Consider the following 24,981-nt stretch of genomic DNA (forward strand, 5'->3'; position numbering starts at 1 on the left):
TCAGTTTATTTACTACAGACAAACTGTTTTATACAGTCCTTTTCTTGTTCTAATTTTAAACTACAAATGATAAAGTGTACCTTTTACCCATAGCACTGATAGTGACCCTCTGGTTTCATCATTGACTTTCATTTTGTTAAACATAAATGATAGAATGTAAGTTGAGATACTGTGATCATAATGTCCATATCTATGGCTTTGTTGCGTCTTTTGTGTGGATACACTAATAAATCAAAAAGTACTGCAGTCCAAACATAATTATCTTTAAAGTAAACAAAGACCGGGATGTGAACAGTTTTGTCTCTCTAGGCATGGAAACTCCACAGGCAGGAACCTTAGGGAAACTTATTTAAGCAAGACTGATTGACTGTTGTCTCATTTTGTTTTGAAAGAAGGATTATTCTTCTTTATAAAGTGTCATTCATTTTTTAGGTAGTAGATCTTGATAAGGGTGTCCTAATGAATGAAAGCTTGGCAGAGTTCTTCAGGATTCAAGAGGAAGACCCAGAAAAGTTGTCCTTGGAGAGGATGGCAAGACTATTTTTGGTGAGAATTTTAACTTAATAGAAAAAGTTAATAGAAATAGAAGAAAGGTTACCTTAATAGAAGAAGCCTATTTTAAACTGACTTTTTTCTATATTAGATGATCAGGGCAGCCCACTGGTAAACCAGGAAGGATTAGCATTATTTGGTCATGGAAGAGACAGTCGGCCTGTGGTTAATCCTAGTGACAAATACCTTACTGTGGGAGGAAAACCCATCATTGGCTTGGACGCCCCTAAACCAAGGATTACAACCACGACTACAACAACCACTACAACCAGAAACTACAACAACACCAGAACCTACTACAACAGAATTGGTAACAGAAACATTGGAGCAGTCAACATTAGCGGCTGAGCCTACATGTCCACCTGGACTTTATTCTCGACTGGATCAGAATGGTTTCCCAGTATTGGATGCTGATGGAATACTTAACTGCTACTCTGAAGGTGAGATGGACTCTTTGCATACAAATCTCTAAGAATTAAGTAATATGATGTATATTTAGTAATGTGTGTCAAAGCAAAAATGATGGAAAAGATACTGGATGATATTTAAGATGAGACAGAAAAATGTTTGGCCCAGTTGGCTCTTGTATAACAAGCCTTGTCACAGGAATGTATTTAGTACCCACAAGACTTGATCCTCTATCATTTAGAATCAGTATTCTAAAGATAATGTTAGTTAGAAAGTACACAGTATACCTCAAAAGGATATACTACGTTATGGCCAAATAACCTGCTATGCTTTGAGTCTGCATGGTTTCCTATACTGTAGAACAACAATACTGTAAATCTTAAACAAAGCAATAACTGCAAAAACACCAAATAACAGGTAAATGTGCAGGCCATTAAGGCCCACTTACACTAAGTAAACCCTCAGTGTTAAAGCTGATGTGTGTAATTTTTTCAGTGATCAAATATTTCCTTCTAATCCGACTTTTATATATGAAGAAAATCGTATATAGACATTTGTAGGCAGATTTTCCTGGTGTGTTTTGTGTGAGCATCCTAATTAGTACAACATAGCAGCATTGTGTTTTGGTTCTATTCATTATTTGTTGATTGGATTTTAAGATTTGCACTCAAAAATGAATGTGAGCTTTCTGTCAGTTGTGTGGAGGGCACATGTCTATAACATTTATTTATAATAGGGATCATGCATTTAAGATTTTTGCAATTTGGAAATTTGCATTTTATGCTGTCTTTAAGTTTACATGAGCTTATGTATATATACGATATGTGGATTCCTAATTCTTAAACTTCCTAATTCTACATTTCTATCTGATTGTGGTTCAAATATTAAACTAATCGTTGATGTTGATTTGTTGAGTGCCACGGTCCAAATAAATGGATTTATTTGTACCACTTGAGAAAAGGATTTTCTGGCTTCCACCTTCCCTAAAAAAGCAGTTCAGAGATGAGTTATGGTTATGGTCAGCATGGCATCTGATGGCGCTGTTATTAATGAAGATCATGGTCTTGGCTGATTGCTTTGTTTACAGCTGCTCAGCTACGAGCAGGTTGTTTTACTTTTGCTTTTTGTAAGGCCATTTGTACTTCATTTCTCCATTAATCTATTAAACTTTATAGAAGCCATTTGTTTGCTGTTGTTCAAGAGGTACATTCCTTTTTACTCTTATTTTTTCATATTAAGTGCCTTTATAGGTTGCAAAGTGAAGAGCTGCATGATTCAGTGTGCAAAAACTTAGATGACCTTTCTGGAATAACAATTAAATCTTGTTGTATAATCATTTGTTATGTAATGCTTTTGGTTTGTTGAACACACGACAGCTAATGTAGCCAAGCTGCATTTAGGACAAGCTTGTTTGCAAACAGTTTTGATAATTGCTTGGCTTGTCCCAATAGTAATTTCCTTGTTGTGACAGGAATCCTGGGAAAGAGTGTATTAACCATACAGAAAAGTTTGGTCACATTCTCACTACTATAAGCAGACAATAGCATTAACATTTATAATGGAGCAATAGCATTAACATTAGCATTTTTGTAAAGAAGACCTAAAAGGTAACTGGGCAGTTTTGGACAAACCACGTCTTTGAAATAAATGCCACTTGGCTTCATATTTTGATATATAATACAAATATATCTTTAAATGTGACATGAATGTCCAAACACTCTTTGGGCCATGGCATCCTGTGGGCATTTTTTCTTCCTGTTTTGATTACTGTTCTATCTTACAGATACTCTTTTTGAGAGACTACCACAACCCCAGTTCCACTTTCTACCACAACGTTGGCTCACACAACAGAGACTCCTACAACACAGCCTCTAACTCCTGAGACACGGCCTTTGAACAACACTCCTTCTTCTGAGTTTGATGTGGCCGGAAAGAAGCGGTTCACAGGTAATATGTTTGGTTTACTACATATTACAAACCGTTAGTGCTCCTAACATTTGTAATAAGAACAGTTATTCCCCTGACCTTATTGGTTCCAAACTCAGCAATACCATGCTGAGATTGAATCTCAGGAAACACAACTGGCCGCTCACAGTTAATTTCTTTCCAATCACCTCAGCATTTCCTGTAGATGTGAGGCACTTGAGAGTTGAATGGTGAATGTGAAGGAAATTTATCTGGCCTACAAGTACAGCTCTTTCCCTTGGTGTTGCTCAGTAAGAAGCAAATAAAATAGTGCATACAGCTGACCTTAGCTAGGATTTATATGCAAATACTTGTTGTCCCTAGTTGAATGATCTTTCACTCAATCAGCTCAATCAGAGTTCATCAAAATGTAAAAAGACATAGTTCTTAACTCTTAACCATTTTAACCACCCTGTTTACAAAGGGTTTTTTTTAATATTGCTTCTTGCCTTAAGCGTAATGAATTGTGTTTATATATCAGACCTCTGAAATTACATTTGACAGATTTTGACCACATTTACACTTTTATCCAAAGCGACTTACAAATGACGACAATGTGATGACATGCATGTAGCAAGGTTTTTACTACATAATAAATAAAAAGAAAACAGATAGAATAGAAAAAGAATAAAGTAAGCTATTGGCCTTTTTGCTTTGCATTTATTGTTAATCGTATAATAAATTTAAAAAGTATAGAGAAGCTAGTGTTTGTTTGTTTTTTTAGGAAAACAAGAAGTAAATTAATAGAATAAAATGAATAAAATTTTTAGTGTTTTTAAGTTAGAGGGTCAAATGAAGATGGAAGAGATGTGTTTTTGCCAGTTCTAGAAAATGGTTAATGATTCAACTACTCAGACTGAGTTGGGCAGGTTATTCCATCAGGAAGGAACATTTAATTTAAAAGTCTGCAGAAGTGATTTTGATTTTGTTCACTTGCAGAACGCAAACATTTAGAGGACACATAAATCTGAATAAATCTGTAATAAATTTAGGTAAAGGGTGCAGAGCCAGTGTGTTTTTTTATGCAGATATTAATGGCTATTGAATTTTATAAATTTTTACTGGTAGTGTAAATTGATTAACAGAGGTGCGATGTGCATTCTTTTTGGCTCATTAAAAATGAATCTTGCTGCTTTGTGTTCTGAATTAAATGTAAGGTTTGTTAGAACTGGCTGGAAGACCTGCCAAGAGAGCATTACAATAGTCCAGCCTGGACAGAACAAGAGCTTGGACAAGGAGTTGTGAAGCATGTTCTCAAAGAAAAGACCTAAACTTCTTTCAAAGCAAAGGTTTAGTCATCTAAAAAGTCAGCTGATCATCAAACATAACTCCAAAGTTTCAGGCTGTTTTGAGTTCTAGATGAGATGTCTAACTGGATGGTCTAAGTGATGATATTTCTAAGTTGAATTTAAATTAAAAAAATTTAATAAACATTTTAAATTGTAAATATTTAATTTAGATGAAAATATAAACATGTTTTCACTATCTACTTTCAGCTACGCAAGGAATAAATAAGACAGACTGAGTCATACAAGTCCTGTGTTGCAAGTTCTTTAAACTATGCTGTTTTCACAGTGTGAAAAAAAGACAAAAGATTCACCTGATTCAAATTATTTTATTGCATTAGACGTGGAATCTAATTTAACACCATAGAGAGCATTTTAAAACTTTTCTCCCCATTTATTCACTTATGGCCCCATTAACATTCTCTGATCCAGTTTTAAAGTGTCCAATCAAGTTACACTGAATAAAGATGTTAATGCTGTCAAGCAAAAATATCCAGACACTATCCGGATATGACATAAATGTTAATGTCAGGTAGAAATGGTGAATATTTTTACACAATATTTGAACTGGATAAAAGTGTCTGTTAAATATACATATATTTTTTTTATGTGACCCAGGGTAGTTATGAAAATTATATAACAAGAAGTTACTAGAAATAATATATTTGATGTTAAAAACAGTAATATCACGAAATATTATGATATTGTAGTAATTTATAATATTCCATTTTAGAACATGCTTAGTTCTGTGATGGTAAAGAGGAATTTTCAGTATCACTCTAGTCTTCAGGATCACGTGATTCTTAAGAAATCATTCTAATATGCTTATTTATTGTCCATTTCTTTTAAAAAAGATGCTTTTCAGGATTTTTAAATCAATGTGAAATCGACAGGTTTTATCCTGGCTAAATAAAAAAGTCTTACTTACCCCAAACTTTTAAACAGTCGTATACTTAGTGGCAAACGGGGGAATAAGGGGAAGAAAAAAATATGATTTTACCTCTCTATTTGGATCGTGTTATTCTAAGTTTATTTTCTTCTACTAGGTCTCTCCCCTATGACTAGCGTGTAATCAACCCTTAGGTCCACATCTAATACTGTACACCATGTGTTGGTAGAGGCTATTTTAGAGTCCATTGACTTTAGAGGCCCTAAGGACTCAGGTTCTTTCATGTGCGCAGCTTCTGTAGGAAATATTTGAGAATGCCTGAGTGAAGGTATTTAGACTCAGCTCTATAAATTATGGCTGAATGTCTGTGGGTTTGGGCTACCTTCCCGAATTCTTCACGACTCAGTATGCGTATTTGGATAAAGGTATGTGCCTGAATGAGAACAATGATTTGCAAAAAACAAGTTTCAATTATGATTGCTATTAGGATGCTATTTCAACCAATTCACAAATAGTGCAATTGTATTCCACTCAGCAGTGGATCAGTGCGATCACGTTGTGACCCTACGTTACCTGACTCGCCAAGCTTTTTCAGGTTCAGCATTAATTCGTTTACCAAGACCGACTATAATAGCCTTTGAACATTATTTTCAGTAGACATCTTTCCAAACTTCCCCACAATCTATACACCAAGCTATGGAATATTGTTTCAGGTCCAGTTTGCATGCAGAGACTGTGCCAGATGAGTTTCAGAAATGGTTATGCTGTGCTGGAGCTTTAGCCCCAGTCAGCTGGCAAATTTAGTTCTGCCCCTCATTGACTTTACAGTACTGCACTTGCAGTAGAGAAGTTCACATTGCTAAAGTTATAAGTATCTGCTAAGCTCATCTACAGCTCGAAGCACAAGTTCGGTCTGGTGTCCAATAGAGCATATGTGACAAAAGCATTTGGAGACCAACTTTTTTATTTTCTTTGCTCTGTCTTTCTTTCCCTTCTTTTCTAAATTTAGGTTTAGTTACATAAGCTTTTAATCTACAGACAAGCTGAATTCACATTAGCAATGCACTGTTAATAATTATTATGCTGTTAATTTTACAAAGTCATTTAAAAAAATTACAATAAAATGTACATAATTAATCAGGACCAAATATCTGTACACAAATATTTGCAAAAATTGTGTTTTGATTTCTAATGTTACTTTTTAAACGTCTGTTTAGCAGTTTTTCTGCAGTAATGTATTTCAATTACAAAAGTATTTTCTTAGCAAATATTGTTTTTATATACTGATGTGAAATATTTGCCAAAGGATTAAATTAATAATTGAAATAATAAATAGTCATATGTAATTCATTTGAGTTTTGACTTGATTGAAAGCAAGCCCCCGCTTAAATACCCTGTGAACAAGTGTTAAGGCTGATTAAGTGTATCTCTGATTAAGTTACTTGTTGCATTTCTCGAATGCATATCTAATGACAAAACAGGGTCATTGTGGCCTAGGTTTTGTTTTTGATCGATTAGCCAGAAATCCAAGAGCTGTTCCTACTGTTTCATGGCCCCTCTAATGTGCTTGTCTTGGCAAAAATGTGACATCAACTGCTCTGGCTAGATACATAGGAAAACAACAGAAGAATGAGAAAAATATTATGAGCCAACTCCTCATTGTTTTTAGAGGAGGCCCTCGATAGTCCCTAGGTTGGTGATTGTAATGTATTTACATTGCCATATTAGAAAATAGCTATGCCTAGCAGAGCAATGCGAGGAATAGAGATAACAGCACCATTTAGACCACTGGAGCCAGAAGAACTGCAGAGCTCTTCAAATACAAAAGTACGATTATTGAAAGAACTGAGGAACCAAGCTGTGCCTGTATAGAAAATACAGCATGTTCCTTGCTGTGGCTACAGCATTTGGCCTCATAATGTTGATATTTGTACTAATAGGTACAAGAGGAGGTGCTTGAAGTCCTAGTAAAATTGAGTTGAGAAGCAGTCATACATTAAAATGATGGGGAAGCATCTATGATTGAGGAGAAGCACTTTAAAAGAAGTCAATATCACGAGGTCTAGCTCCACCAAAACAAGCGTCATAGCCATAAAAGTCAGCTCAGGAAGATGAAAACACAGCTCTTTGGTGAAATGTCTCATACCCAATGCACAGAGAGATAAATCCTAACACTCCAGATTTCGGGCTGCCCAACAGGCACATACTTACACACGTGCAAGCCATTTAAACAGAGAAACATGTCAAGAAAGAAGCCTAAATAAAACGACACCAGAGCTAAATGTGCTGATATCAGCTGAGAGCGGCTTCCTTCTGGCCCAAACCTCAGACGTGTCCTCAAATATTTATGGCTTTAATATGTTCAGGGTGTTCACTGCTCTCCAGATTCACCAACAGATCCACTATATTTTAAACTATCTCTGCTGTACTTGCTATAACCTTGCTGCCACGACTCTCTCTGTAGGGTTTGCTTTGCGTTACAAGAAGTACATAGAAGTTGTGTCTTGACAATTATTGTGCATTTTTCATTTTTTTCTCCCGTCCCCTAATCCGCTGTATTGTGGCTTTTGGTGTAACACACCGTAGCGAGTGCCCCTTGTCACGTGGGTCTCAGTCGGTCTCAGAGAGAGCACATGCACAGAAGTGTGTTTTTTGTTCTGTATCAGGGTCAACGTCACATGGAGCTTTTGATTAGCTCCAGGTGTGAATCTTGTGGCCCAATCGGACGAGGGTTCTGGAAGTGTTCGCAGCTGTGGATCCAGCTGGCACTGTGTGGACGACAGAAATAACAAAATTTCATTGAGCCAACAGGAAAAAGTCTACAGCAAAAATATCAACAATGGTAGCTTTTTATTGTCTGTAACCACGAGCAAAGAGTAATTGGATTCATTCTTAAACTAGGAGGCAAGCTAATGCAAACAACACAAAAGAAATGTAATGCTTACCAAACATAACTTCCCGCACCGTGTTGTTTGTTGTCAGAAGCGTGCACAAATATCAATGGATGTTTTGCAATCATTTTCGGTATTACTAGCTGTAGCAATTAAAATGGACAAATTGAAAGCCAGTCTGCAAGGATCCTTTTACTGTCAAAAGTGACATACATTTGTTTTTGTACAGCCTTAACAAATTTCAACTAAATTGTTCTTAGGAACTTTTTGTTCATCAAAACACGACTGTTCCACAAAAGAATAAATAAATAAATGTTTTCAACACTGATAATAAGAAATAAAATAAAAATGTTATGTGACACTTGCAGCTACAGAAAATTCAGCTATGCCATGACCCCAAAAGTTATATTTTTAAATATATTACAATACAAGATAATATTAAAATATTACTGTTCAATATTCAAAAATCACGATATTATTATTTCATAATATTACGGTTTTACTTTATTTTTGATCATTTGAGCGGTAGTGTGTAGCCATTTTTTTAATTCTGAATAGTTTAAAACAAAGTTCTGATCCAAAATAAAGAATAAACATGCATGATTCTGTACTATTTCTTTCTGATCATGTGACATTTTACAGATTTTCTTAGGTTTTACTACATAAGAATTAGGTTTTACGCAAATTTGTGAAATACAATCTGCCAATAAAGCAATCGGAGAGACAAACAAGCATTATATACAAAATTCATGTTTTATGATCAGTTCAGATCATTATTCAAATGAATAATTTGCTTACATTAACACTTTTTATATTAAAGTAGCAACATTGCATTTGCCTTTACACATTTCCTAAACATTTTCCCTTTCTCTTCTTTTCCTCAGCTCCATATGTAAACTACATCCGTAAGGATCCTGGAGCTCCTGCTCCTGACCGAGGCTCTGGGTACCTTCAAGTAGATGTCTTAGCAGACTTGATGGAGAAGGAACAGCAATCAGTCAATCAAAAAGCAGCCACCCAAAAACAAGCCTCATAATGTCACTGTGGTTGCTATGGAGGGCTGTCACTCCTTTGTGATTTTGGACTGGGCACTTCCACTGAAAGATGACATGGTGTCTGGTGAGTGTGTGTGACTTGCGTATGCCTGATTTAATATGCAAATTTACAAGCTTTCTTTTGCATCTCATACCATTGGAGATCGGACTTAGGCTAGCAATTAAAAGTCAAGATCACAGTTGAAGAAATTACTTTGTTAAATTTAACAAGTCCTGAGTTATTTATGACTTGATTTATGCTCAAGATGAGTGCTTTTATTTTCCATGGACTGCATTTCAGCTGCTTTTTCCAGCAAACCAAATGTGCAGCTATTTCTTAGAATGCATCAAATAGATGTGAAAAACACAGTCAGTTTATGGATCAGCTTAAAATGTTCTGTTCCTCTCTCTGCAATGTATCAATTTCACAGAAGCCAGTTAATTGTGCATGGGCCTGTTTGATAGGGACACGAAAAGATTTGTAGCAACAAATACTGATGAAAGAAAAAGAAGCGGATAAGACATGTCAACATGAATTCAGTGATTTGAAAACTGAGAAAGACAGCTATGCAATTAGCTAATTAACTGCGTGCTTTCCTCGTTTGGTAATAGCATGACATTTCACCTAACAATGAAAATTGGATGTCATTCCAAACCATTCATGAATTTTTCTTCTGTGGAATATAAAATATTTTGAGAAATGTCTCAGTAGGTTTTGTCCTGCAAACAGCTTCAGAATAAAATCAGGATAAGTAAATCATGTCGCTTTAATTTGTAGAATTGGCGCATTCTTTAATATACCTCACTTTCATAGAGAGCAGTGTTTACTGTAAAATCAATAGAGCTTAATTTAAGTAATTTTGTTTGTATGGTTTTGATATAAGATGCAGGATGGCGCTGGTACCCCAGTTTCTAAACATGTAGCATGCTGCTAAACTGTCTTAAATGCCGCATGGTTTCTATTTATTGCGCTTACCAAACACAAAACTATATATAAACTTCTCTAATAAATTGGCCCTGACAGTTTCATCTCACACACACACACAAACAGGAGGCAATTCCCACAGCCACTGTTAGTGTCATGATATGATGTAATGTGGAGGTTTTAAATGTAGAGGATTCCTGCCAACTGACAACGATAACCGATGTTTAGATGAATGGAGCAATTTTTCAACACCACGAAAAATAACATCCACATGCTCTAGAATAAAAATGTACTGAGGCAGTCTAATATTACACGTAGGAAGTCTCATGATGCCTTTTGCATTTGTAAACCTAAAGCTTTTATTTGTGCATGATACTGTACATTTACAAATTCAGTATAATATTTATTAGTGTGCACACATAATGAACCTTGTTTCTTCAGCAATCTCTTTTAATAAAAATGTTTTTTTCTTCAAACTCCTTACACTCTTTTTTAGTCATCCTGCCTTCTTTCATAGCTTCACTTCTGCACTGCCTCTCTCTTTCATATTAAGGACGGAAAATACACGTATGTGCTTTATATACATCCTGCTGCCTTGGCAGGAGTTTAGTCTTCCATTGCATATTAAGGAACTAGAATTATATTGAGGAATCTCTGCATAGACGTGACCAATGCTTTGCTCATTTATGTGAATGTTTTGAATCTCTCACATTTAGAAGTGCGCTTTAATTGTTACGCCTTCTCTTTCATAGGCTATATGAGTACACAGCGCGTCCTATGACGATGTCTAAATAACAGATGGTCAGCAGATCCTCAAGTGGAACCCACCTCCTGTTGAAAATCTCAAGCCCAATTCCAGGTGCGATCTAGCATGTGACAGATCTCATGCACACAGACACAAACATATTCCATCAATTTAGAAACTGATTTACAAGCTTTTGCATGCTTGCGCTTGCACATTAAGCATCTGTGTTCTATAGTCTATTCAAAATACAAGTACAAAGCAGTTTTCATTGGAGATCTTTGGAGATTTCTCTAAATGACTCTGTCTGTGAGGCTTGCTGGTATACTAAGCTATAAAATCATTACCACTTACTTTATTGAACATAAATTTGTGAGCGTTATTTATTTTCCCCTTGTTGTGCAACCGCCTAGAAACAGTGATGTATATTTTCCCAAACATCCTTTCTCTGACAGGATAACTGATCTAAGATGTAGTTGAATGTTAAACATGTGACAGGAACCCAGGGACTAATATATAATTATTAGAGCTGTCATAGTTCAATAGTTAATGCATACAGTCAGTTCAACATTATATTAGTTTTATTCTGTATTGTCTGATTTCTAACTAATCTGAATATTTGGAGGAAATTGCAATAGATAAATCAAACTCAGACTCTCATGTTTAACAAAGCGTGAATTATTTTATTTATTGAAGTATGGTGAAATTGCTTTTTCAGAAAATTAAAATTTGATATTTATATTTAACAAAAAAATTGTTGAAAAGAATTCTGCTGTAAAGAATCAGTTTCAACAAAAAAGTATTTAACCCGTTAATAAAAATGATTAGTAATAATAATAATAATAATAATAATAATAATAATAATAATAAATGTTTAATCAGCTTATATGACTTAAAAATTGAAAAAATACATTTTAATAATGCTGTATATTATAAAATATTTACTTTGCCTTGATTCACAAAAAAAGACTTTACATTACAAAATTTCACTGACATCAATTGTTTTGACCAATAGTATAAATAACTTTTTGTTTTTGGAACAAATAAAAGCACTATTGCATACATTTCAATTTCAAATAGCATATTATTTAATTTTATTTGATTAAAAAAAAAAAATTCATATAACTATAAAAAATATTAAGTGATATTTTTATTTTACACTAAAAAACCTAATCATTAAAAAGCTCTTTGTTCACAAGAGCTCGAGAAGGCTATTTTCTTATGCTGTGTGAACTCACCAAAACCTGCCCATCTTGCTGCCAAGACTCAATTTCAACCATATTGACTAGACTGAACTGTCTACATGTGTCTGTTTCTTGCATGCTGCACTTACTGTAACGCTGTAAACCCTTACCAACACATATTTGCAGCAGTAGATAAGGAGGAGAGTGTTTATGGGCTGTCTGGACTATTCCACAAATGTGAAGTCATTTCTGCCTACCAGAACCATCAAAGCTAAGCATTGGTGCATTACAGCAAGCGTGATCTGTCCCACAGAATTGGAGCGCCCGTCATTCAAAAGTTATGCACATCCATATTATAATTTTTATTCATTAAACCTGTTTGCTGAATCAGTAATGATTTCATTGTGTACACTCTCGGCACATATTTAGCTTTAAAATCAATGCAGAAAATACAAAAAAAAAAAAAACATGTACAGATCTCGTCTGGACCTGCACACAGAGTTACTCACGCATGCATAAATGCATGCAGCTGTGTCAGCCTGCCCGGGTTTGATTAGCGTTTGTTTTGTACACTTTCCCAGACAGTCAGATGCACTCTCTCCATCACTACCTTGAAAAAACACAGATGCTTATGCACTCATTAGAGATGTTTGGTTCATAAGTGTGGAATGTGAGGATGAAGTTGTTTTTATTGTCCTCTGGGATTCATTTAGAAGCCTCTGTTATTATAGCCTCTCAGCCGAGAGCTCAGCGACTGACAACTTTATAATTCAGTCATGAAGTGTTGATAGCTTTTATGAATGATTTGTAATAGCTTTTTTAGAACTAGGTAAATAGTCAGACCGTGGACAATAACAGCTCCTTCTTAGTCAAAGTAACAATGACAAACCACTTGGATGCCATATGAAGACCTGCATCAATTCCACAAGAAGAGGTTATGGTAGGAAGAACAAGGAAAAATGAACACATATGCACATAGACACATACTTAATATATGGTCAAAAGGACAAGAAAAATTGCACGTGGACAGAGAAACAGTAATACACATCCTAGTTGAAATATGACAGGCCCCCTTCCACTGGCGGTCCTTCCACTGTAATTGTCCATTTTCTCTTTATTTTGGTCAGAGTTTCCCACGTGCTGCTAATTTGATCCAGCAGTGCTGATTTTATGTCATTAAAGCGGGTCCTGGAGTTAAACCAGTGAAGCGTGAGCTTACTGAACAGCCTCTCACTGGCACAACAGAGGCTGTGAGGGCTGTTAGCGCTGGCCTTTGAACTTCATCACACTTCTCTGTTTTAATATCTCTGCTTGTCTGCTTTATCCTCGAAAGTAAAGTTTGTGCCAAAGTAAGAACAGAATAAGTGGTTTGTGGTCTAGTATTTGTCACAAAGAGGTTTAGTTGGATTGGAAAGCATGTTGAGTGTGTGTTATTCTCTAGCTCACTCTCTGACATGCAGTCTCTTCTTGTCATTACACTGTCAGCCTTCTCTTCTGCAGAAATTCACTCTTATAACTTTCTCTCATGCATGTTTTATAAGTGCAAAATTGTATTCTGCCCTTTTCTTTTTTCCCTTTCCTACCCTTTTTCTTTTCATCTTTTTCATTTTCTTTCCTTTTCCCCCCATCCTATTTAACAGAAATATTACTGATAATTATTAAAATTACTGGATAATGTCCTGTCAGAAAATTGCAAGTGTATTTTCCATTACTTTTATTTATTGTAATAATTTGTGTGTGTATGTGTGTGTGTGTGTGTGTGTTAGTTCTTGCTCTTTTTTTATTTTCCTACACATAATCGCTCACTCTTAATTTTAAGGATCGCTTATTGCTATTACCAAACCATAAACTATGACTTTTAACAAACCATTAACATGACTTTTAACAAACCATTAACATGACTTTTAACAATAAACTCCTAATTTGCTGCTTATTATTATTTTTTATTATTATTATTAATAGTAAGGTAGTTGTTAAGGTTAGGTTTTGTGTAGGATTGGGGATGTAGAATATGGTCATGCACAATATTAACTAACATAAACATATGTTAATCAATATTTACAGTGTTAATATATAAGTATGTTAATAAGCAACTAGTTAATAGTGAGAATATGTCCAAATACTAAAGTATTACCACATTTAGCTTTTCTTTCTTTTCATTTCTATAAATTTTCTTTGTCTGTCTTTCCACTTTTAGCACATTTCTGTGTCATTCAATCCTCATGCTCTCATTAGGTGTGCAGTTGAGTTTTATACATATATAGCGCTTCATGACAGCAAAACATAGATAAATGCTTTCATTCTTGCCCTCAGGTGTACTTTAAGTTCAAGCAAAGAATATCTTTGGACTGGGGCCACTGAGTGAAACTTTACAACATACGTTACAGAATCAGGTAAGGCTTTTTGTCTAGACCCACATAATGGTTATTTGATTCAAAAATGCTCACAAATACCTTTTCTTTTTTTTCTTTTTATTTAGATGATCCCTGCTCATAGAGAGACCCCAGGTAAGATAAATCATTACCGTTATATTTACTGTATGCATGAGTTAACCTTTAAAGTATAAATTTGCTGAAAAGACTAGCATGTGACTGTGTTTAAATTAGTTTAATCAGCAATAACTGAAGAAAAGATCATGGTAATCAAGTTTTTAATTCAGTTTGCACTAGCCAATCATTTTCTTTATATTTTCCCACAGTGGTGGCCTGAAGTTAAAAATATTTCTGTAATTGACATTTAATTTCCCTTTCTAGGTGAGAGCCCATCTGGATCCATTCTCGTTCAGGTATAACACACCCACACAGTTCTTGTAAAGGAAGTCAGTTTGTCCAAGCGCACCTGGTATAGGAAGTTTGTGCGTCATCGTCCTCTGCAACTAAGCTCACGCTATAAAATCTTCATGGGAGATGGACTGAGAGGTGCTGGCCTTTCCTTTAACAACATAATACGTTTAAAACTTTAATCTAATGATCAGTGTGTCTATAATATGAAATACCCGTTTTTGTGTGTGTCATGCGGGGTTTTTACGCTGGCCTAAAAGCCCTGCAACAATCCCATCAAACCACAGTTTTCCTCAGCAGCTAAACACAAGGGCGCTGTCTGAGAGTTTGGGTCTGAGAATCTCAAGCTACAACTGTTTTTCCATTTCAGAGCCGTTCTACAGCGTTGCTGATACATTTTTGGCCTGGAGAGGACCCTGCCAGTTTGTGGACTCTTATCTAGATGGAAGGACAGGACCACACAATCTCTCCCTCAGCCTACCCACAGCTCAAGGTACAACATACATGAGCTTGCTCTGTAGATTTTTCGTCACTTCATGCGTGTCATCGCGGCGTGTTTAAGAGGCGATCAGTCAGCATTGTAACATGGCGCCGTTTGTGGTTTCAGGATATTATCCGGTCATATAGGCAGAGGCCGGTGAATTTGGTGCCATCGGAGGCGCTGCGCCACATCCTTTAGTTGGCTGGTAGTGCAGAATGTGGAGTTCCAATCCTGGAGAAGTGGTAACAGGAAACTCCAGGAGGACATTTCACAGGCAATTACATTCCACGTGTTCTGTCCCTGTATCTATAAAGCCAATCACAGAGTGAACCATTTGTTCACCATGGCAACAAACCTAAAATCATATAGCAACTGCTTCTAGCCCAAGGAATATAGTACTTTGAGTAACACTAATATTTCTACATATTCGATATCAAGCACTTTTTGAAAAAATCAGTCTGTATATATGAAATTGCAGCATGTGTATTTGAGTTTATTAACAATGTTTTATTTTTCATAATCAGACGTAATTATTTACATTCTATTCCACCTGGAATATTTATCTTACAGTAACTCAAAGAAACAAATTGGTGGCTAGTTAAATATCAAAGCATCAAACATCAAATGACTACGTAATATCTGGGAAGATGACATTTGCGATGATGTAACAAATTTCCTGTGAGTGATGTTTGCTGGTGTTTATATAACTTGCTGAGGTTTTGTAATCTTACATTTTGTAATCTTACCCTCTTTTTGAACAAAGGTTGGCATGAAAGTATTGCCCATATTAGGGCAGATTGAAAAAAATATATATATTTTTATTTGCTCAGGAACAGTTAAAGAATTTGAATAAGGTGCTATGGAAAATGTAGGCGATTTTTTTTTAAATCTCCCGTTGATGCATAATAAGTTATATAATGTATATTATATAACAGTTTTAACTTATTTGAAATTAATTACATTGATCTGCATTACTGCTAATTTACTTTGAACTTTACACAAAGAAATAAAATAAAAAACTAAAGAGTGCATGTAATGTGCACAGTATATTAGCCGGAGTACAAAAAGCTCAACTAAAAGTCAGGGAAATATTACAGTCACTGTCTTAATACATTTTATGTATCCCAGCACGTTATAGGAGTGGTTGAATTTTCCTGATACGTGTTTGTGGTCATGCTGCTGCTGTGGTGGGCTTTCCACATAATAATAGGAGGTAATAAGTGATCTCCCATTCTAAATCTATTTCGGATGAGGTGTTTGAGCAATAACCCTTTATTCTGACACATTTAAAGCCTATAACTTCTAAAATTACAAATACCTAGAAAGCTCTTTCCTCTACATGCCACACAATAAATTTTATTGCACTTCATATCTCTTTTTAAATTTGAATTTATTATTCCCGTTTTGTACGCGAAGACTGAATATTTCCCCATCGATTAAAATGAACAATATTTATGGCATGCCTGCTCGATAACTGGCATCCTGTCACATATTCTGGGATTGTTAGAAAGGTGCGTCATCATTTGGCTCGCCTGCCATTATTAGTCTCACTCAGGCATCAGCTGGATTCAAATTAAAATAGAAGAAGCAAAGGTTCTTATCTGCGAGTGCAGCATTTTCCTTATCATTAAGTAAAATCCACAGATGTTTTATTTGGCATCGGTCACAATTCACATGCCTGAGGACGTCTTATGTGTTTCAGGGCTGAGTGTTGTAATGGTTATTCTGAAGAACAGACAATAATTAGGCTATATTAGAACACTCTCTTTATATTTCAAGAGTAGACTAACTTTGCTTGCCCTCACTTGCTTTCATACAGTCAACAAATCTCTTTAGAGCTCAAATGGCAAATCAAGCGAAACACAGAAAGAAACTAAAACTTTGGCTATTTACAAGAAACTCTAAATACATCAAATTCATCTTCCGTAAGAGGAACACGCCTTACAGATAATGAGGTTTGATGTAGGTTTACTAGAGAGAAACAAAACTGAGACGGACAAACACATCTGCTAAAGATGTTAAAGAGGAAGCGGGCAAAGAAAAAGGCGGCTTTATGACTTTCATGCAGAGTGGCGTGCAATGAAACAATACCTTGTGGTAAATATATTTCAAACATGGAACATGTAGAGTGGGTTCGAAGAGCATGGGGAAATGATCTTGTCATCACAGCAGCCACACAACATTGCCACATAGGAACCATAATCAAATATCTAAGGTTTCACGTTGTTTATTTTCACTCCAACGATGACTTTCAACTAAAGCAGAAAAAGATAACACTACATGTCACACACTTCACTTACACTTTTCAAGCAATAATGGAATCAGAGAGATCTAAAACCATCTGGTAAAATGAACATTTTCTAGGGCCAAATTTTAAGTTTCTGATTGGCTGCGGAGTAGAGTTAATAATTTTACTGAGCATGATTTGCACCGAGCAACATGACAGAATGACCATATACAGGTCTGTGTGCAATTATGTATATCTGAGGCATTTTATGACTAATCTGTGGCATGAATTAGGTCATAAAGGTCATCTGTTTATAAAATATGAGTTTTGTTCAGTAATTTGCCATTAATCATGTGTTTTGAAAAAGCATTGACAATAATGAGAGTCTACTCAATGAAGCTTCACTGGAAATTAAAGTATTAAAAAACATTAGCCTTTAATTCTGTGGAGAACCCACATGTGAGGCATCAAACTCCTATTAAGCAATCCCTATTAGTGTAAGCTACACACGTAGGTATTCCTCTCTTTGTTATTGGCCAGATGTTTTGTAAGCCCTAACTGCTGTAGGCAAGAACCAAAACAATTGTAATGTGGCACATTTCAAGCAGTTCTGCATGTTTGTTAAAGAGTGGATTTTGTCAGGTTTTTTTCAGCATCAATATATCAGTGTAATTTAAAAGAAATTCTATTTGATTCTCATCCAGATGAAACAAGGTTTTATTATATTTAAATATGGGACACAATTAGCTAAACTTTTGGATAACAGTATACTTATTCAAAATGTAGTAAAGCAGGATCTAAACTGTTTTCCACATGCTATTTGTGCATCTCTTTCAAAAGTAGGTCATAAGCTACTTGGGCTGCAGAAAAATGTTACCACTCATACTAAAAGTTAAATCATCAGAAAGAAAGTCAGAGACGGAGGAGGCAAAGAAAGGGTGAGAGTGATTAACCTGCTGAAAAAAATGCCATACTGCTTATAATCACACGTAACTGCTGTTTATCTGTTTATTGATTTATTTGTGTCATTAATATTTCTCAAATACTTTCACTGGGAGTGCATTATTACAAATTTTTGTAAAATAAAATTACTGTAACACAAGAAATCGATAATATATCAAAACAGCAGGACATAACATATGAAGCGTAATTCTCTTTCAAAACAATTTTTGCAACAAAATACATTTACAAATGCTGAAGGTAAAGTTCTATTTAATACATTTGGCACAGAGTGATATCAGATCACGATCAACATATGTCTTGATAAGTGAATCATTTCTGCCTCTCCTGTGCTTTGTCTTAACTCAGAGTATCTGTGCAAGATTACAGCCCCAGCCAGTGCCAGACTACAGCAGACTGTGCAGAGGCCAGTTTGAGTTTATATCCCACGCTATACAATCCAGAACATGACAGAATGACTTTATGAGTCTTTACAGTGACAATCAATAAGGCTACTACATTGTGGGATCATGTCCTATTGTGAACTCATTGGCTGCTACAGTAGGAGAAGGATTCTGGCTTTCTTTATGTCTCTCACTGACAATTTTGGCCAGGACAGATAAGTCTCATTTTATATCAAGCTCTGGTGTTTTTCTAAGCGCCTGGAAGTTTAATATGTACCCACATGTACTCTTAACATAGATTTACATAGACTGGGTCTCCCTGCCAATCTGGCGGGAGTTTGCTATTTAAAACTACCACCGGTCCCAGTGTGTGATTGATCATTTGAAATTAATCTCTGTAATGCCATGTTTGGCACCCGGTTTAGTCATCGTAAAACCGCTTCACGCTGTAAAAGTCCTGGCCCCTCTGTGGTTGAAGGGCAACAAAGCCCACCGCTGTAAAATCGTTTAAAAGCAGTCAAGGTTGTGCTGGTGTGCGTAAAGTGTTTGTGCACCGTTAGGAAACACAAGAGAGTGTGTAAGACTGTAAATTAAAGCATTGTTGACAACATAATTTGGTACTACCTTTTGAAAAGTCCATTACATTACAGGTGAGTTTTTTTTTTTTTTTTTTTGTGGTATAATATACTTAAGGAAACACAAGACAAAATAAATAAATAAAATAATAATAAATATAAATATATATTTATATAATGCAAAAAATATATAATAGAAAGCTTTAAGACTGAAGCATTAGATGAACATAAATTAAATGGTGCTCAGTACTCTATGCATTCAAATCCCACATTTGAGAAATTATAGATTTCCATAATTTTTCTAGTATATTTAACATAGTCAAAATATATTATATTATTATTTATGATTTAGTATGTTAAATATATTTATTATGTTCAATTAATACTTAAAACATTTTTGTAATTTTGCTATGTGCTTTGACATTTTTCTATAACTTTTTTATTTTTTCTAGTTTTAGTCATTTTGGTATGAGCATCTTATACATATACATAAACATTATACTGTATGTCAGCAATATTTCTCTCTCTTTTTTATTTTAGTTTTTTTTTATCTAATGTATTAAAACTTTTATTTATTTGATTTCTTATTTATTTTTTATCAACATCAACATCATGGTTCAAGAGTAACTTTCAAATGAAATGCTAAAAAGAAAGCAATGAAAAAAGTTTTGTTCCCTCCATAAATGAGAATATGCTTAGAAAGGACCTCACTGTGATGGAAAATTAATGGTCATTGAACAGAGACAAAATACACTGGATCTGGGAGGGCATTAATGCAAGATCTAGTTACATATGTGCATATATCAGTACATCAGAGTTTGTAACTTAGAAATTATCAAGCACTTATGAATTATAGTCACAGTGTTTCCATTTTTATCTTGTTTTTGCTACCTGTATCACACAATCTCAGCAATCAAAGGGAAAATCACTCACAGGTTTTCATCTCTAGAATACCTGAGACATGATGTAATATGTTTCTGGAGTTCTTGGTAGTTTACTCCCCTCTTGCATTGCAGTTATTTCCCAGTTATTTTTTCATTCAGCCAGCCAGGAACAAACCTGCCAAAAGCAGACTCACCTCACCTCCATACTTGGAAAACCTGTCATAACTCACCAGAAGAAGATGTAAACATGCAGCGGAGGCAAAGGACCAGAGATCCTGCATGCAGACAGTTTGCTCCGAGCCAAACACACCACCACCAGAGAGAGGCATTGCGTTTATGAGACTCTGGAAATCACATAAATGGTGTCATATTTCAATCAAACATATTATGCATGTGCTTTGGTGTAATTTTGGCCTGGTGCAATAAGCAAACAGTGTCAGAAGGTTTCAGTAATTACTCCAGCAGCACAAAAAGGACACAGCGTTACATAATCATCCATCCGCCTGTGCACATATTACTTCTAGAGACATGAGACTCATGGGGACAAAATGCAGCGCTCCACCCGTCTGACAGAGCACTGTTGTTATTGTGTTTGGGTGTAACCACGGACCTCTCCACATGACAGGTCTGCTGTGTGCACTGCAGAAGTAGATATATATTTTATATTTCACATAATATTCAGTATCTGGTTACACTCACGTGGCCTAGAATGGCGATTCCACTATTTCTTTTCCCAAGTTGAGAGTGACATCCATACAAATGGTTATTGTCTACAAGTAGATGAATAGCCTGAAAGGGCTTTTCCAGTGTTCTTGCTGAGGGGATGAATGAAGATTAACACCTGCTCTTGGGAAAAATTCGTGGAACAGCGGCGCCGGGACCCAGTGGCGGGTACAGAGTTTTATTATACCGTAAAACACCTTCACACTGTCTACACAGGATGCGGCGGCGCGTCAAGGCGCAAACATTATAATCAGCGATGCTGTCAAGCACTGGATGCGTTGCGATTAGCAAACGCAGAGCCCCATATTATTTCTGACTAGAAATAGTTCACTGGGAGGCTGCGCTCAAATCGCATACTCTCCTAGGGCCCATTCACACAGACGCATTTTGCTTTCAAATACTCAAGGCAGCGGCAGCGGAACAGGAAAATGTTTGATTGCTGTTTTACAATGACGTATCAGGCGAGACACAAAGCGCTAGCAGTAAAGCGTGTGTCGTGGTCTAGTGAATTTACATTTAACGAAGATAGAAAAAGTAGCGCGGACTGGGAAAACACATTTTGTATTACATTTTGAGTAATTACATAGTGATCTTTTTTTTAAAAGCATTTTTAGTGCATTATATATGTGCATAGTATGAGCATGAATTAAAACAAAGCATCTGTTGCTAAGGTTAGACAGCCATATTAACGTGGAAGACAGACTTAAAGGGATAGTCCCACCCAAAAAAATGTCGATTCCTAAACCACCTACGTTAACCTCTGTAATACAAATTTAGATATTATTGAGGAAATCTGAGAGCTTTTAAACCCTGCATAAACAGAAGTGCAGCTAAAATGTTTTATGGCCCAAGAAATAAAGACATTGTTAAAATAGTTTCTGCCCGTAATGTTATGAACCTATGATAATTATTTTTGTGCAAAGAAAACAAAAATAATAACTTAATCCAAACAAGCTCTTCTCTCTTTCACTAGGCATAGCCTATAGGTGTGATGTTGCTGGATGCATCTTCATGCATGTCTTTGTAAACATGTAAACATCAAGATTCAACACAAAGGATGACTTAGATACTATAGGGCCGATGAACTAAGAGAGACGGACGTTCTACATTACTAAAACTAGCTCTGCTTCAGCATGAATGGTTGCAGGAGACTGACGAATAAGAGAAGAACTTGTTGAATAAAAAGTCATGTGCACAAAAAGTTAACTTCATAACGTTATAGTTGAACCACTGATGTCACGCACGCAGTTTTAACAATGTCTTTATTGTGATTTGGCGCTATCTGTCAGTTTAAAGAAAGCACTTGGATTTTACAAAAATATATTTTTTGAACAAAGGTCTTATGGGTTTGGAACAACATGAAAGTGAGTAATTATGACATAATAATGACATAATTTTTCATTTTTAGGTGAACCATACCTTTATTAACCATCCCACTGTATTAAGGTCCTAAAATCATTGTTTTTCCTAAATATTACTAAAAATAATACTACTCTTTTTTTCTGCTGCTATTATAGTAGGGATGAATGCAGTTCTGGGCGCAGTCCAAAGAATGCTAGCTATGAAAAAAATAAATCAAAGAGCACCATTTTTATATCTTCTGGGGATCACATGGGCCTGACACACATAAGCAGAAGCTCAGGCTGGTTTTCGTCATCTGGGGGAATCCCTTTCCTCCTGCTCACTTGTTCTTTCCTTTGAGTCACCAAGATCCAAAGCTCAGTTTTACATCACCCCTTAACAACAGTTATAAATCAATCGACCCAGCACAGTCACACTAATGTAAATCTTTCCCATTCCCTTTTTCCCAGTGGAGTTAGACTTCATGCACAGACTCCAGTTTCTCATTATATTAAAAAAATGCACAAAGCGATGATTGAATTTTTATTCAAAAGGAGCATGATGGTTTCAGGAGTATCCTTGTATAATTTTGAAATGGAGGGAACTTCTTATCACAAGATTTGCGCTGCTATAAATGAATATATAGTAGGAGTCAAGGTATGTATAAAAGGTATGAGTCATTCCTAGTATTCTTTATTAGTTTTGTTAGCTTTATTTGTTTTTATATTATGGGTTTTTTTATCCTTTTAACAATATGCTCCTACTGTATTGTATTTCCATCCTTATGACACTATTGAAGTATCTCTTTATGTTTTTACCATTCAATTTGGCAATTGGGTTTATATAGATTAAAGAGTAGAATCTCACATTTCACTATACAACACTTTGAATATCTTGGCTTCAGTAGAAGGGGATTGTCTCCTTTCAAATGATATCAATCTAGTGCTTGGCCAAAATAATCGGGGGTTGTCTTTACTTCCTCGGTAACTAAGTTTGTAGCATGTCAAGTGAATTGGCTGACATTTTCAGATCAGAGTCGGGCTTATTATTTTTGGATGAAAAGCAGTTAATCAGATGGTCCCCAAAAGCAAATCCAACAGACTGGATATTGCTCTCACACTGTAACATGATAGAATTCTAATATTATATGTCTGCTTGACTTGGATTTTTTGATCAGTCTGTCTTTTTATTTCTCAGTTTCATATGTATACACATCCCAAAAAAGGCTGTTTCCATGGCAGCGTCATCAAAGAGGTAACACTTAGAGAAAGATGGAAGTCACTGCGTTTAGAGTGCCAAGTCAAAGCAGGTGGTGGAAGCGCACTCCTGTTAGTGTTTAAGAACCATCAGAACACACTTAGAGCGCTTCAAAAATAGAAAACAAACATGCCCACTTGATTGCCTGTTCTTCGCAGAAGAGAGGATACTTATGTAGTGATAAATGACCTTTTTTTCCTCAAACACATGTGTCTTTTAGCAGTAGAGATGGGACAATTTGTCAATTCAGCAGTGCAAATAATTGATTTGGAGATTCTGGAAGGTCTCAGAGAGGAAGTGTAGGTAATTCGGTAATGTGACTTTCTCACGCTTTTTATGCGATCACTGATTTTGAGATTTGAATACTGCATGTTAAGTTTTTTTCCTTTTCTGCTTTTTAATTACAGAGACAGGATACATATTCTATTTTAAAGCTACAGATGCAATTTGGTATAATAATTCTTCAGAAAGCACAACATTACTCTGGATCTTCTCTAGGTAAAATATTGCTATCGCTTTTTTGGTTTTGTTTATTTTAATGACTCAAGGAACAGCAATATTTTCTTCTCACTTCAATAGCATTCAAAAAATACAATTTATTACTTTTTTTACTTCACTTGTATTTCAGAACACATGAATTACTTTTGATGCACTGAGAGACCCAACGGTGATGTTCAATTCATTAAACGAGTCTTTTTGAGCTGATTCTTTTTAGCTAACAACTGAATAATTTATTTTATGCTAAATGCACTGATCCAGCTACAGCAGTTAATGACTCACTATTTTATTCAGAGCAAGTATCAAGTTAGCAACTGACTAAATTGGCTCTTAAGTGACTAGATTAAATTGCACACATTTATGTATATATTTTGCTCCACATTGCTATTTGGTAGTGAACAATTCATCAAGTGCAAATCAGTTAGTCGGATAGTCCTACTTAAAAAACTGCCTAGGCTGAGATTGGCTGAGTCTTAGCTGGTTTAGGCTGGGAAATTGCTGTAGTTTTGGCTGGTCCCTTCCTGGCCTGGTTTTAGCTGATGCGTTTCAGCTGGTCTCCCAGCCTAAACCAGCTAAGACCAACCTAGCCAGCTGGCACAAGTGCCTTGGAACCCCTCTCTAAAGTGCTTCTGTAGCCAACTTAATCCAGCTAAGGCGCTAGGCTGAGAGACTAGCTAAAACCAGCCCAACCATCTTAAGCTGGCTTTTTTTTTTTTTCAACAAGGGGTCCTTTGCAGTTGCCCAAAAAATATAGCTCATTTGGGCATTTTGTTTTGTTATTTGCTGTAGGTACTTGATCAGAGCCCAGCTCAAGGACAAAAAGTAATTAAAAGTAGCTAACTATGTAACTTCACTTTGCAATTTTGGCACAATATTAATATTACAATGTTACAATGCTTCTTTCAAAGTAACTTTGTGACTGTCTAATGTTTTGCAGGAGCGTTTAGGGTAGTATGAATTATCACCAATAGCTCTTATCTTTCCAGTACGCCCCAT

The 24,981-nt window shown here is 35.7% G+C and overlaps 1 pseudogene; it reads left to right on the forward strand.

The window, feature by feature from the left end:
- The window catches only part of LOC122334676, a 29,448-nt pseudogene extending 18,639 nt beyond the window's left edge, over positions 1-10,809 (forward strand).
- The last annotated feature ends 14,172 nt before the right edge of the window (positions 10,810-24,981 follow it).

The sequence above is a fragment of the Puntigrus tetrazona genome, unplaced genomic scaffold (assembly GCF_018831695.1).
Source record: "Puntigrus tetrazona isolate hp1 unplaced genomic scaffold, ASM1883169v1 S000000622, whole genome shotgun sequence".
Classification (NCBI taxonomy): domain Eukaryota; kingdom Metazoa; phylum Chordata; class Actinopteri; order Cypriniformes; family Cyprinidae; genus Puntigrus; species Puntigrus tetrazona.